Genomic DNA, 14,438 nt, shown 5'->3' on the forward strand with positions numbered 1-14,438 from the left:
ATTATAAATGTTTTCTTGTTTTTTAATAAGGTTACATATGTAGTCAGGAGCAATATTGTTAAAAATTTTAAAAACCTCACAGGCCATCATTTTCATCCTGTGGACATGTAAAAAGGACAAATTTGATCCGGCTAGCAGTTCTTTAAGGTTAGAGATGTAGTCATTATGAATGAAACGCAAGCCCCTCTCTTGCACTCGTTCGATTTTTCTAGTTGCAGAAATACTGCAGAAATGCCAAATAAGGGGACAATAGTCAAAGTTTGATAAAACAAAACATTTGTAAATTAAAATTTTGGTTGCTTTTGGTAAAAAAATGTCCGATCCTTTTCAGAACTGCTAGCTGCTTAGATGCTTTCCTGCATATATCTGAAACATGTTTATCAAATTTTAAAAGATGGTCGATTTCGATACCTGAAAGTTTAACACTATCTTCACAAACAATTTCAGTGTTAGAGATATTAAAATGTTTCACAATGTTCTTACCCAGAGAGATAGCTTGGAATTTCTCTGGATTTGCCTTCATTCCATTTATGTCAAACCACTTAATTAAAACACTGGCTTCATCTTCTAAAACTCTCTTAAGATTGTTAATATTTTGACTAAAATAACCTAGGGTATTGTCGTCGGCATAGTTATATAATGTAGCTTCTTTGATGAAATAAAATATATCATTGATAAAAATGTTAAAAATCAAAGGCCCCAGTATCGAGCCCTGGGGGACGCCTTTAATGAGGGACACCCACTCGCTGGTGATGCCCCCCAAACCAACTATCTGCTTCCTGCTCCCCAGGTAGCTACCCATCAGACCCTTCAGATAATAAACGAAGTTGTTGGATTTAAATGTCTTACGTTAACACATTATACGTAAACTTCTTCAAAACATCATGTTTATTATTGTGAAAATATGCTCCTGGCACTTTTTATTTATAACACCGAGCATGATAGGATCTTTGTATTGATGTGGCATATTTCCATAAATATCTTTACCCAAATATAAGGTTTTTGTTTATTTTTACTGTGTATTGGGCGTTTATCGCATTTCGATACGTAATTTCCCTTTAATGCAATTGTATCAGGAGCTTATAAACCATAAATGGAAGAAAATAAGCAAATCTATACAAGTCAATTTAAAACGGCATCAGTACTTGAAAAACAAATAATCCATAGTTTACTCAATATTTAAGTATTTAGTGTTTTTGTTATTTGATATAATTTTACAATAACATAACAATATAGCCATCCTATGACATATTCTAAAACTACACTTATAGATGTGTCTCTGATACATACAATGGACATTGCTATTTGCCTAATGAGGAAGGTCAGTTTTGACAAGTCTCCTTGAACTCTATAAAAGTAGTGATGCACTTATTAGTGATTGCCTCCTAATACAATAGAACATAGAACATAAAATTGACAAAAACTATAAGTCTTTCTGTCAAACTTAAAATCACTTCAGTCCAAGTCGCTCAAACATATTTTTAATATTCTGAACTTTGGTCAATAAAGCACATTGACTACTAGACCACTATTTTCTTCGTGACTTGCATAATTGGTCGATAAAATATGATTATCCTTAATCATAAACACTTTACAACAATGTCTCATTTACGTCAATGTTGTATAAGTTTTTGGTTAAAACACTTAACATTCCGATTCATCATCCTCAGTCTTACAGCCTTTACATTGTGTATTGAGGTTCGACTTGAATTGGTTCACAAGTTGGTATCCTCTGGTGGTAGAGAGTTCCATACATTTATTTACTCTGTCGGTAAAGGAATGATCCTAATGTTTTATGTTTAGCCTGAATTGTGTGGGGTATTTTTTTATTTCTCATTTTTCCCTGTTGTTTCTGCTTGTTTTATTAGACTCATTTAAATAAAACGTATCTCTCTTCCTATCACTATCACTGTTTATGTCTAATACATCCAATAATCTGAACACTCTGTATGACATCATACCATTTTCTCCTATATGCAGGTGTTGAAAATCCTTTTGGAGTATTGTAATGTAGTTCATGTCATTAATCATACATTGAACCAGTTTCTTGGCTCTGCGTTACACATTTACTTGTTCCTATGTGTATCACTTTATACTTTACTTTTCTGTGTTGAACTTAATCTGCCATTTTTTGTTCATGACAAAAGGCCTTCCATGTCTTTCCGGCATTAGGTTGAAATTCTGTTAAGAATTTGCTTGATCATAAATGATGTTGGTGTCGTCAACAAACGTGAGTGTTTTGATGTACAGATTATCAGGTAGATGGTTGATTTATATCGGGAAGAGACCTGGCCCATACCACGTTTTTGGGGAACACCATTTATGACACGGATCTATGATAAACTTTCGCCATTGACCATTAATCTTTGTTTCCTATTTGTAAGAAAGGCTCCCATTGATTGTCCTATGTTCTCTCGAATTCCGAGCTTACTTAGCATTAAGCGATAGAGAGGCACTTTATCGAAGGCCTTTTAAACGTCTAGATATACCACATCCATGTTACTACCATTGTCCAACTCATCTATTATGCCACCCATTAAATCTAGAAATCTAAATCTGAAATGATATCCACGGATCAATTGTTTGCCACTAAGAATGACATCTACATATTGAGTCCAGACGTTTTACCTCTCCCTCTCCAGGAAACATACAGTTGGAGATTCAAGTTTATGTTGTTTTGTAGTTTAAAAATCCTCAACTTTCATTAGATGGCTATTGATGTTTCCCAACTTCTATAAATACATTCAATGTCCATCTCAGAGGTGATATATGTTTTTCGGCTGCATCGAACACATTTCTTTAAAAGGGAAATATATTAATTATTTTATAATTTTATGTAATACATTAGTTGCTGCTTAATTCACAGGACTGCTCTTCCTCTTTCTTCTGGTTTGTTTGTGTAAATGTAGTATTAAGTAATATCTAATTCCTCTTTTGCAGTTTTGGGCATGATTCCAGTAAGTGATAATTATTGGTTATGAAGGAACATTGAAGAGTGAAAAGAGAAATTGTTCATAAACCTGACAGCCCAACTTTCCACACTATTTTTTTCAAAATACTACTTATGAATCCCATTATTAAAATACCGAGGAGATTGATTAGAGAGAAATGGACAACTTTACTTCATGAAACACGTTGCATTAGTATGTTGCTATGAATTCTGCAAGTAAAGTTAGAGTAAATATTTTAAACTCTACACAAAAATAATAATCATATTTCTTCACTATATTAGTTTTTCTCAAAAGATAATCTGGCAGCGGTGGGATTCGAACCCACGCCTCCGAAGAGACTTGTGCCTTAAACCAGCGCCTTAGACCGCTCGGCCACGCTACCTATATGTTAGAGATGGTGAAATGTGTCTGATTAGCACTTGTGATGTACCCTTAATAACGTCAGTATGCTATATACACATATCAGTGTCTCTGTATCTAAACTCGTGTCCTTAAATACATTAATGCGTGGAATAAAATACTCACCTATTCCTATCAAAATAAGATATTATCTATAAACTGTTCTTTTCAAATAAATATACTTTTTATATTTTTGTATTTCTGTGCACACATGCTCTCGGGGGTGATACATACTCAATGGTTATAATTATCTGGGAGCGGTCTGGCGATCGTACCAGTTTGGATGCGATCTGCAATACGTAACACACTTTTGGAAATCAAAAAGTACATGAAAAATATTTATCTTTGGTGTTTTATTTCGTTTTGTTTGAATAACCTGTACGATTTTTATCCGAATATCAGTTGAAATTTCTGCAACTTGAAAAAAAAAAAGAATTTTAACGAAAACAAAAAAATATCCACTTACTGTAAAAGATTAATAAGTTCAACTTTTATAATGATTCGAAGAATACAATCGTTTGTTTAGTGGTTCATGTCTATAGAAATATCAGTACACTGTCAAGTTCAACGTAGCCTACGTATATAAAATATAACATTTCATTTATTAATGCGAATAAAGATCTTCCCTTGACAATATTCATTTATACAATTAAACATATAATATGACCCTTATCGTGGTGTTGATAATATATTTGTTTTAATGGTCTGTTCCCATAATTATCTTTCTGGAATAAAAAAAACATGGCTTTGGCAATTACTTTAGTTGGTTTTTTTATTCGGCTTTATCACATTTCAATGCGTGATTTGTCTTTTGAACAAGTGGTCCATTGAGATTGGGCGTAAAAATGAGAAAATGGAAAAAGAAAAAACATTAATTGAAATATATTGTAATACTAGATTGTTTTCAAGCAATTCTTGTTAGCAGCATAATATCATTAAAAAATACTATGGAAAAGTATACGAAGATTATTATGTTAAAAGACCACATAGAAACGAAAACAGACCAGTTTGCGTTATTATAGTGAGAACCTTAATTATTCTCAAGAAAGAAATGAGCGGCTATGCTTTAGACGTACATTACAGTATTTTATTTAAAATAGAAGTATTTCCATTTTTGTTTACTTTTCTATCAATAAGACTTCTTCATCAAAGTATTTAAATTAGTCTTTTTTATTTTGTTCATCAAATCGTTTTATTTTTTGTTTTGTTCAATTGGTAAAGTTAAATTGTACAATTGAATTTTTGAGATCACTTTGTTATCAGTTTCCTTTGACTATAAACTCTGCACAAAAATGCTGACGATATTTTTTTAACTGTGCAGTTTTTTGTCAAAAAGATAATCTGGCAGCGGTGGGATTCGAACCCACGCCTCCGAAGAGACTGGTGCCTTAAACCAGCGCCTTAGACCGCTCGGCCACGCTACCTATGCTTTTACACTAATTACATGGTGCAATATGATAAATGTGTACATATATCCTCGAGGATGTTTTGATGTTATACTTATCTTTCACTGCCAGTGGGTCTGGCAATCGTACACACATTTAAAATAAAAAAAGTATATATTTAAGAATTATTTACGTATATATTTAAGAATTATTTACACTTAAATATTCACTTTCTGTAAGATACTTTATATTGATACTCACCAATCAAGAAGAGTTTTTTTTAGATGTAATTCACCACCAAAAGTTATCAACATTTTGAGAATTACAAAGCATAGGTTTTAATTTTACAAAGTCAAATAAAAATTTTGTATTTCTGTGCACACATGCTCTCGGGGGTGATACATACTCAATGGTTATAATTATCTGGGAGCGGTCTGGCGATCGTACCAGTTTGGATGCGATCTGCAATACGTAACACACTTTTGGAAATCAAAAAGTACATGAAAAATATTTATCTTTGGTGTTTTATTTCGTTTTGTTTGAATAACCTGTACGATTTTTATCCGAATATCAGTTGAAATTTCTGCAACTTGAAAAAAAAAAAGAATTTTAACGAAAACAAAAAAATATCCACTTACTGTAAAAGATTAATAAGTTCAACTTTTATAATGATTCGAAGAATACAATCGTTTGTTTAGTGGTTCATGTCTATAGAAATATCAGTACACTGTCAAGTTCAACGTAGCCTACGTATATAAAATATAACATTTCATTTATTAATGCGAATAAAGATCTTCCCTTGACAATATTCATTTATACAATTAAACATATAATATGACCCTTATCGTGGTGTTGATAATATATTTGTTTTAATGGTCTGTTCCCATAATTATCTTTCTGGAATAAAAAAAACATGGCTTTGGCAATTACTTTAGTTGGTTTTTTTATTCGGCTTTATCACATTTCAATGCGTGATTTGTCTTTTGAACAAGTGGTCCATTGAGATTGGGCGTAAAAATGAGAAAATGGAAAAAGAAAAAACATTAATTGAAATATATTGTAATACTAGATTGTTTTCAAGTAATTCTTGTTAGCAGCATAATATCATTAAAAAAATACTATGGAAAAGTATACGAAGATTATTATGTTAAAAGACCACATAGAAACGAAAACAGACCAGTTTGCGTTATTATAGTGAGAACCTTAATTATTCTCAAGAAAGAAATGAGCGGCTATGCTTTAGACGTACATTACAGTATTTTATTTAAAATAGAAGTATTTCCATTTTTGTTTACTTTTCTATCAATAAGACTTCTTCATCAAAGTATTTAAATTAGTCTTTTTTATTTTGTTCATCAAATCGTTTTATTTTTTGTTTTGTTCAATTGGTAAAGTTAAATTGTACAATTGAATTTTTGAGATCACTTTGTTATCAGTTTCCTTTGACTATAAACTCTGCACAAAAATGCTGACGATATTTTTTTAACTGTGCAGTTTTTTGTCAAAAAGATAATCTGGCAGCGGTGGGATTCGAACCCACGCCTCCGAAGAGACTGGTGCCTTAAACCAGCGCCTTAGACCGCTCGGCCACGCTACCTATGCTTTTACACTAATTACATGGTGCAATATGATAAATGTGTACATATATCCTCGAGGATGTTTTGATGTTATACTTATCTTTCACTGCCAGTGGGTCTGGCAATCGTACCCATTGTGAAATTAAAAAAAAGTATATATTTAAGAATTATTTACGTATATATTTAAGAATTATTTACACTTAAATATTCACTTTCTGTAAGATACTTTATATTGATACTCACCAATCAAGAAGAGTTTTTTTAGATGTAATTCACCACCAAAAGTTATCAACATTTTGAGAATTACAAAGCATAGGTTTTAATTTTACAAAGTCAAATAAAAGCTCAAAAGGAATATTAGCTGTACAGCCAAACAATTCTGATATTTACGTCTACAGTGCAGTAAAACCAAAGCCAAGTCAAACCACGAAGCCAAGTTGTGGTCTACAATCTTATTTAACATTTTCACAGTGGTATTAATAATTGTAATATGACTTATGTAGACTTATGTTTTCATGTAAACATACATTAAGCATAAAAACAGGAACTTTGACAGTGCAAAAAATATTGTGTTGAAACTATTATTTATAAGGCATTATACATTTTTGTCTGTGCTATTGAATTGTTATCAAAGCTTATTCATAATACTTTATATTTTTAATAGATTACCCAAGAAAAAATAGCAGTAACGGCACTTAAACATTTTAAACACAATAATAAATATTTTCGTTATATCAATATGCTAGTGAAAGCATCAGCGTGAACTTATGGGAATTACATCTCCAAAATATAACACTACGTTAATAATATGAAAAAAAATCCCGACAATATTAATCAATACCATTGAGCATATAATGTGACCATTAACGTGTTATTAATCTGCTTGTTTCGAATGGTCTGTTCCCATAATTATCCTTATCAAAAACTAGGTTTTGATCTTTAGTTGGCGTTTATTTACACAGCTTTATCGCTTTTAAAGGCCCATTACCTTTCCGGAGCAAAATATAAAGGTTTCTTAAAAACATTAATAACATCAGAAAATGCATTTCGATGATCTAAAATAAGGTTACGACACCAAACATATGCAAGATTTCCTGCGTAATGTATGAAAACAGTGATAGTCAACTACCGCGCGGTATTTAGGACGACGGCGGGAAACATAATACGACCCGCGTTATGAAAATAAACATTTTATTTATTTTAATCAAATCGTTCAGAAGGTGATGATAAGTGTAGTATTAACGGTAAGTTAATAATATTTAGGACTCTACAAAATTATCGATCTTGTTTTACATTCCCATTTTAAAAATCAAAAGCCGTTTCGGAAAGGTAGTGGGCCTTTAATGTATGATTCAATTTTCAACACAATATTACCTGGACCTGCAAATGATCAAATGAAAGAATATAGCAAGCAAAACCATATGATTGAGCGAGTGTGTTTTGAACAGTATGCAATATTTTGTAACGTGTTCAAGTAGTTTTTATTTTGACCCCAATCCAATATTATATTACAAAACTGCTTCAGCTATAAGTGTATCTCCTACTATTTACATCATTGTCTCTCTGATCATGAACGTCACTATTAACCTAGTGACGCGGTGGTCATTGTTTGACTAGTCCTCGATGGTCAGATAGTCAGTAATTCTCCCTTACCACTACAACTAGTGATACACTTAAGTCCTTATCTGTTGACTAGATTATGTATACCATGCTACTGACATAACAAACGAATCCTTTCAATTTAAGGAACACAGAACAGATAAAAGAGGAAATGTTCATACAGACAGCCTGACTTTCCGCTCTCATTGTTCAAATTACAACATACGAGGATGCTAAAAACGAGCAGAAGCAAAACACGAAACTTAAGTATAGGCTATAGACAATGTTCGAGCAAATACGTAAACGAAAAATTTCAACAATTCGATTGCAAAATCTATGAAGGTTTAAAGGTTAATTCCTAAAGACCTAGACACAAAAACAGAACATTTTGCTTGTTTATATTGGGAACATTATATTGATTTATTTAGTCATTGTCTGAGTAGAACATTGCCTATCAAAATCTGAAATGAACAAATATACTAAATAAGGACATTATGTTTCTATGAAATATTAACCTTTTTTGTTTACTTGCATTACGAAGCCTGATTCCTTTCCTTTTTTAATTAGATTTACCCTTATGTTTCATTTTGTTCCATTTGTAAAGTATAAGAAAATAAGTTGGTTCTTTAATATCACATGTTTATCACAGTATTATTTTATTCCAATGAATAAACATAAATACAAATAAACATGTGTCTTTATTGTGCCGCATTTTCCAAAAGTATATATAACCTGGCAGCGGTGGAATTCGAACCCACGCCTCCGAAGAGACCGGTGCCTTAAACCAGCGCCTTAGACCGCTCGGCCACGCTACCTACTTCTTGTCACTTTTCACATGATGCAATATGATAAATGTCTACCTATGTCCTCGAGGGCAGTGCATTTACATACGCATGGTTTATATTTATCTTATTGGGCGATCTGGCAATCGCACTTGTTTCGATATAATCAGAATTACGTAAACGTTTGTAAATTTTATAATACATGAATTACCGGTTTTTACATTTCTGCTTTTATATATATATACTCTCTCAATCGTTATATTTCTTTTGCCCTCTAGACATTTGTTAATAAGTGAAAAGATAATTTTCCTAATTTTCCATGATCAATTTTGTCAGTTTTGATTTAATATGATTTAGTCTCAACTTGTTTCATATTGTTTTCTTTAGACTGACATATAATAACATATAAAACTGCATAGCATGAACTATTATTTTGAAATAAGTTTGTTTTAAATCCGATAAAAGTAAGATCTTGTCAATGACGATACAAAAAGAGGATATGATATTATAATAATACTTAAATATCATAATTATTTTTGTATTGGCGTAGTTTGAGTTATACATGACAAATAAGAACATCAACAAATACCATGACTGTTACGAATACTATGGCTGTTACCAAGACCTCGATCATAGTATTAACGAAACTAGCAAAACATTAACAAAGACCGTGGCGGTTACACAACAGAATCAATCCAAACTGACGAAAACAAGCTTAATCAATTTGTATTTTATATATCTAAATGTCAAGTGTGTTTTATAAAACATGGTTGATTAACATTCATATATTATACCAATAACTTTTTTAAGCGATCGTTTTTGGGTTTTTGACCAACTTAACCATATTTTTATAATAAATGCATATTTGTTCTTTTGTTTCCAATATTTGGTTGAATTTATATATGTTGAAATTTAAACTTTGTCTATGCTTAAGGTTTTATCCCCGTTTTAGCTAGTATTACTTTATATTTCTGAACTTTTTCTTTATGTTAAAAAGTATGGTTTAAGTAATGATATTGCTACACAATCAGTGAAAACTTCCCACTGGGTATGTAACTATATTAATGTATCAATGATAGTTTTCATGTCTATACCTACTCTCTGATGAGCACTGGGACAAAACTAAGTTGATCAAAAGTGGGGAAACCTGCATCATGACTAACTTTAGGTATTACAGTTGACTCGTGAATTGTTATGTACACGTAGTTTGTAAATTTGAAAAAAAATATGCTAAGGTTTTTTATTTTGATGATTGAAATGATTACCTTCATTTTTGTTTCATATTTAGGCTGTAATTTACAACCGCAATGTATTAGGTGCCGACCTAGTTCTGTTAACTTGCGCCACAAGAAGTGATATTTAGGATGTGTAATAAAAAACTATTAGCTTAAAAGGGGATATTACTTCAAAAACAATTCCCACTTTACCGCATGGTGATTATTTAAATATGGATGTTATTCAACTCTCCAATTTGGTGGATATTTTTGTATTTTGTATGATTTTTTAAGAAATTATCATTTAATGATGATCAACATTACCAGATAGTTATTTGAATGAGCAGTATAAGTTTATATAGTAATTAAAGCAATAAATAGTGTATTGTATGACAGGGTGTGTATAAGATTTGAGAGGATGTGTATGTTTGTTCGTGTATGTCTTGTAAACATCGTATTGTGCAGTGTAAGATTTTTTACAACTGAGCGGAAGGGCATCTGAATTTGTAAACAGGAACTGATTTGGAATGCACATTTATACATTTTGTAGTACCATTTGTACGAAAGATCTTTTAAGAAGTATGAATCTCTACATAACCATGACAAAACCCCATCCATTGGCTGCTGTTGATAGGTTTCCATCTGTATCATATCTTTCTTTATGTACGGTGACCACACAATCCTTGTGAAGACGTAGTGAGCCTTACATTGTTTCAGATCAAAATAAAAAATAATGTCTGTCCTATATAGAACCAAAGGAAATGTATTCTTAAAGTAAAGATGACTTTATTACTGTGTCCCTTAGGTTACCTTCAAAGTTAACATATAATCGAACATTTTTCTGATATCATTTTTGTTATTTATACCAAATTCTTATTGAGTATTGATGGGATTGCCATCCTCTATATTAATAGCCCTATTCCTTTATAATTTTTACAGTAACTTTATATGACCTGCATGGCCTTTGCTTATTTATAATTACGACATGGTAGAAAAGTGGACCACGGGACGGGAATTCCTACACGGTCCATGTGACAACGGCCATAAACCAACTTTATCCATGGGATCTCACAGAAAGTGACCATCATATGTTAAAAGTGCAAACTCCTCATCTGAAGCTTGACGAAAGTGACCATTTCCTTCGCTGACCACTAACTGACCTTCAAACAACACAAAGGTCAACACTCAACAGACCTAGAAGATATGCCTTGTTGTTCATGGTGACGGTTAGTGTGCATTTCATTAATCATTTAAACCCGACTTAGACCTTCTGTCAAACTGAAGCTTATGATACATACTTCAAGTTAAATGTCTGCACGTTGTATTTTTAACTTTCATTATATACAAGGTTTTGACACGTAAAGACCATAATCATTTTTTCAAATCAAATAAAGGAACATTGTATGGCTTTGAAGCTGCACATATCTCTCTGTCATCTTTAAATGAAATCTGTGTAGCCTTTGATTGGTCAGCTTTTTATCTCCTGAAGTGTCTTCTGTTTAATTTGCTATGCATAATCCAGATATACATGTAACGACACTGATAGTAACCCCTGGAATATTGAGAATGAACCGAAGACTATACACAACACGTCAATAGAAATTTTTTAATAATTTATTTTTCCTGTGAGCTACAAAGATATATACCATAACATTGATATATGGTAAAAACAGATAATATATATAATATAAACATAATGTAGACAAAAACACATAACATCATATAACCATTACATAAAGCACACAGCTTTCCTACATTAGTCTCCGTATCCTTTCCCAATGTAATTCACATGTAAAAGTCTCAATTTCACAAAATATACAGATGTATGAACTTGATGAAACATGTGCATATGGACCTTAGCTATTCAGTACAGATATAATAAATAATCATAATAGGCAATAACCGTGCATGGAAATCAAATGTATATCATTATCAAATGGTGTTGAAAACAAAAACATAATTGTCAATTTTGCTAAGGATTTATTGTTTAATTTTCACATCATTATAAGATAGTTTCAAACAAAGAATGTCCCGTTGAGATACAATGTCAGATTTGTATTGTTTATTATAAGTGATCTGTATACAGACTATTGTGTGATGATGACCCTGTTTAGGCTGGACTGACCTCCTATCTACATTTCACTTTATCATCCCTTTCACATGTACATGTCCCACTTACAACACTCAAGTACCTCCATTCAACAATCATAACACACTAAGTCCCCCCTCCACTACTCCGGCTAAAATATCTGTCCCTTCCTTTTTCCTGGTACCTTTAGCTCAGCCTAAATACTTTTAGCTAAAATAAACAATGTCCTTTTTTAAAACATATACACCACACTCATACATTGTGAAGCTACAGGTGAACTTGTTACAAAATATAACATTCAGACCAGAATATAACTCTTTCCATGGAGACAACTTCTAGATGTATTCCTCAAAATTGGGTCATTATTGTATAGAATATTGTAGGTTTTAAGACGTATATTAATAATAAACAGACAATGATGATTAATAAATGGCTATTCTGTGTCAAGAAATGAAATGGGTCTATAGTCTCCAAAATTAGGCTATAATAGCAATTTATATTGGAAAGACAAATAGGAAGAATACATACAAGTTATCTACTATCCTCAGAGAGAATACATACATGCAATCTATTATCCTAAGTCATCTCTGGCTCTCATCCATTGTTAGTTCTAAGGGGAACCTATAGCTTTAACGCACACATCTCTCTAAATATAGGGATTATACAAGGTTTACTACGATTGGAACAATCCTTTAACCAGTTAACAATAATGTACCTATAAAACTTGTTTCTGAATCCTATTTCTTCCTTATTCGTACTTGATGCTACTTTTGTAATCATGATATAGAAAAATAAAAATGAATGAATTAAACGTCTATATTAAATGCAAAGTGTGGTCTGTTTGGTGCATGGTCCCAGTCTGACAGAAATAGTCCACAAAACTAAGAAATAAAATTAGTATAAACAACAAGGGAGGATTACCGGTAAAACCTTGCTAAACCACACTCCTGATATCAATATCCGATTGTATATAACAGTGGTATACTGTATTACACGTGTTGGCTATCCGGCTGTATATAAGTAGTGGTATACTGTATTACACGTGTTGGCTATCCGGCTGTATATAAGTAGTGGTATAGTGTATTACACGTGTTGGTCGAGTTATGTAACCGATCACTTATCTTGTTTAACGGTACCAGGGAAGACTTCCTGGTTATATAGCCAACATGTATAACTCAAGTAGAATTACATAACTGTAGCATTAGGTATAAAAATATTCTACCAAGTCATTTGACATTCGATATTTTGATGTTTTTACATCAAGAATTTTAATGACAAGTAAGATCGATGCTTGAGATAGGTAAAAATGATATGTTTAATTTACTTTCAGACTTTAAAGAAACTTTTACCATTAATGAAACCAATAGAGTCTGTATTCATTTATAATTAATGAATCTTTTTGTACTTTGCCTGCTAGTATAACATTATTTTGTACTTTGCCTATTACTACAACATTATTTTGTACTTTGCCTACTACTACAACATTATTCTGTACTTTGTCTGATAGTACAACTTTATTTTGTACTTTGCCTGCTAGTACAACTTTATTTTGTACTTTGTCTGCTAGTACAACTTTATTTTGTACTTTGCCTGCTAGTACAACATTATTTTGTACATTGCCTGCTATTATAAAAAGTTTCTGAATCAATAGTGACTGATAAGAAGCATCCTTCAACATCAATCATTTTTCGTACATTGCCTGCTATCATAAAAAGTTTCTGAATCAATAGTGACTGATAAGAAGCATCCTTCAACATCAATCATTATGTGTAAAACAAACTTTAACCAGATGTTAATTATGACACAGGGTATTAATGACGCTAAACTTCAAGTAAACTGATCTAAGCCCATGTCATTTTGATTCTCTCTTCATATCATTAAACAATTCCTACACAGGTCTATTACCAGGCTTGAAATTCAAAGTTTATAATATTACTGAAAAGACAAAATAATTTCAAAATATAATTGTGAATTTACATAATTAATTTTAATTGATATTTGAACTGAGCTCAACCATTATAGTGTAAATTTATTCTTGATTAAACCACTTGTTATGGAAAAAATTAGAAGACTAAACTAACAATGTCTGACAATGGAAAGAGGGATCTTTTCCCTGCTTTTCAAACTTTTTCAAACACATGACATATAAAATTTGAGACAGATCGCTATAGTACTTTCTAAGAAATAGTGGTAACAAACTTCAACAATGAAATCTAAGATGGCGGCCGGTTGGCCATCTTGTTTACCGATCAGTCCCGAAAGGCATTATGCATCAGTCCTAAAAGGTACTATGCACAACTAGGGTACAAGGGGAACCTACACATAAAATTTGAAAAAGATCCCTTCAGTACTTTCTGAGAAATAGCGGTAACAAACTTTAACAATCAAAATCCAATATGGCCGTCGGTCGGCCATCTTGTTTACCGATCGGTCCCAATTAAC

At 32.0% G+C, this 14,438-nt stretch overlaps 4 non-coding genes across 4 annotated transcripts; all 4 read right to left on the minus strand.

The window, feature by feature from the left end:
- Positions 1 to 3,251: 3,251 nt before the first annotated feature.
- On the minus strand, positions 3,252 to 3,333 carry Trnal-aag (transfer RNA leucine (anticodon AAG)). The gene has a single exon. It is a non-coding gene; the product is annotated as a tRNA-Leu (tRNA).
- A 1,359-nt stretch (positions 3,334 to 4,692) lies between these two features.
- Positions 4,693 to 4,774, minus strand: Trnal-aag (transfer RNA leucine (anticodon AAG)). The gene has a single exon. It is a non-coding gene; the product is annotated as a tRNA-Leu (tRNA).
- Positions 4,775 to 6,250: 1,476 nt separating this feature from the next.
- Trnal-aag (transfer RNA leucine (anticodon AAG)) lies at positions 6,251 to 6,332 on the minus strand. Its single transcript has one exon. It is a non-coding gene; the product is annotated as a tRNA-Leu (tRNA).
- Positions 6,333 to 8,644: 2,312 nt separating this feature from the next.
- On the minus strand, positions 8,645 to 8,726 carry Trnal-aag (transfer RNA leucine (anticodon AAG)). The gene has a single exon. It is a non-coding gene; the product is annotated as a tRNA-Leu (tRNA).
- Between the last annotated feature and the right edge of the window lie 5,712 nt (positions 8,727 to 14,438).

The sequence above is a fragment of the Argopecten irradians genome, chromosome 9, assembly GCF_041381155.1.
Source record: "Argopecten irradians isolate NY chromosome 9, Ai_NY, whole genome shotgun sequence".
Lineage (NCBI taxonomy): Eukaryota > Metazoa > Mollusca > Bivalvia > Pectinida > Pectinidae > Argopecten > Argopecten irradians.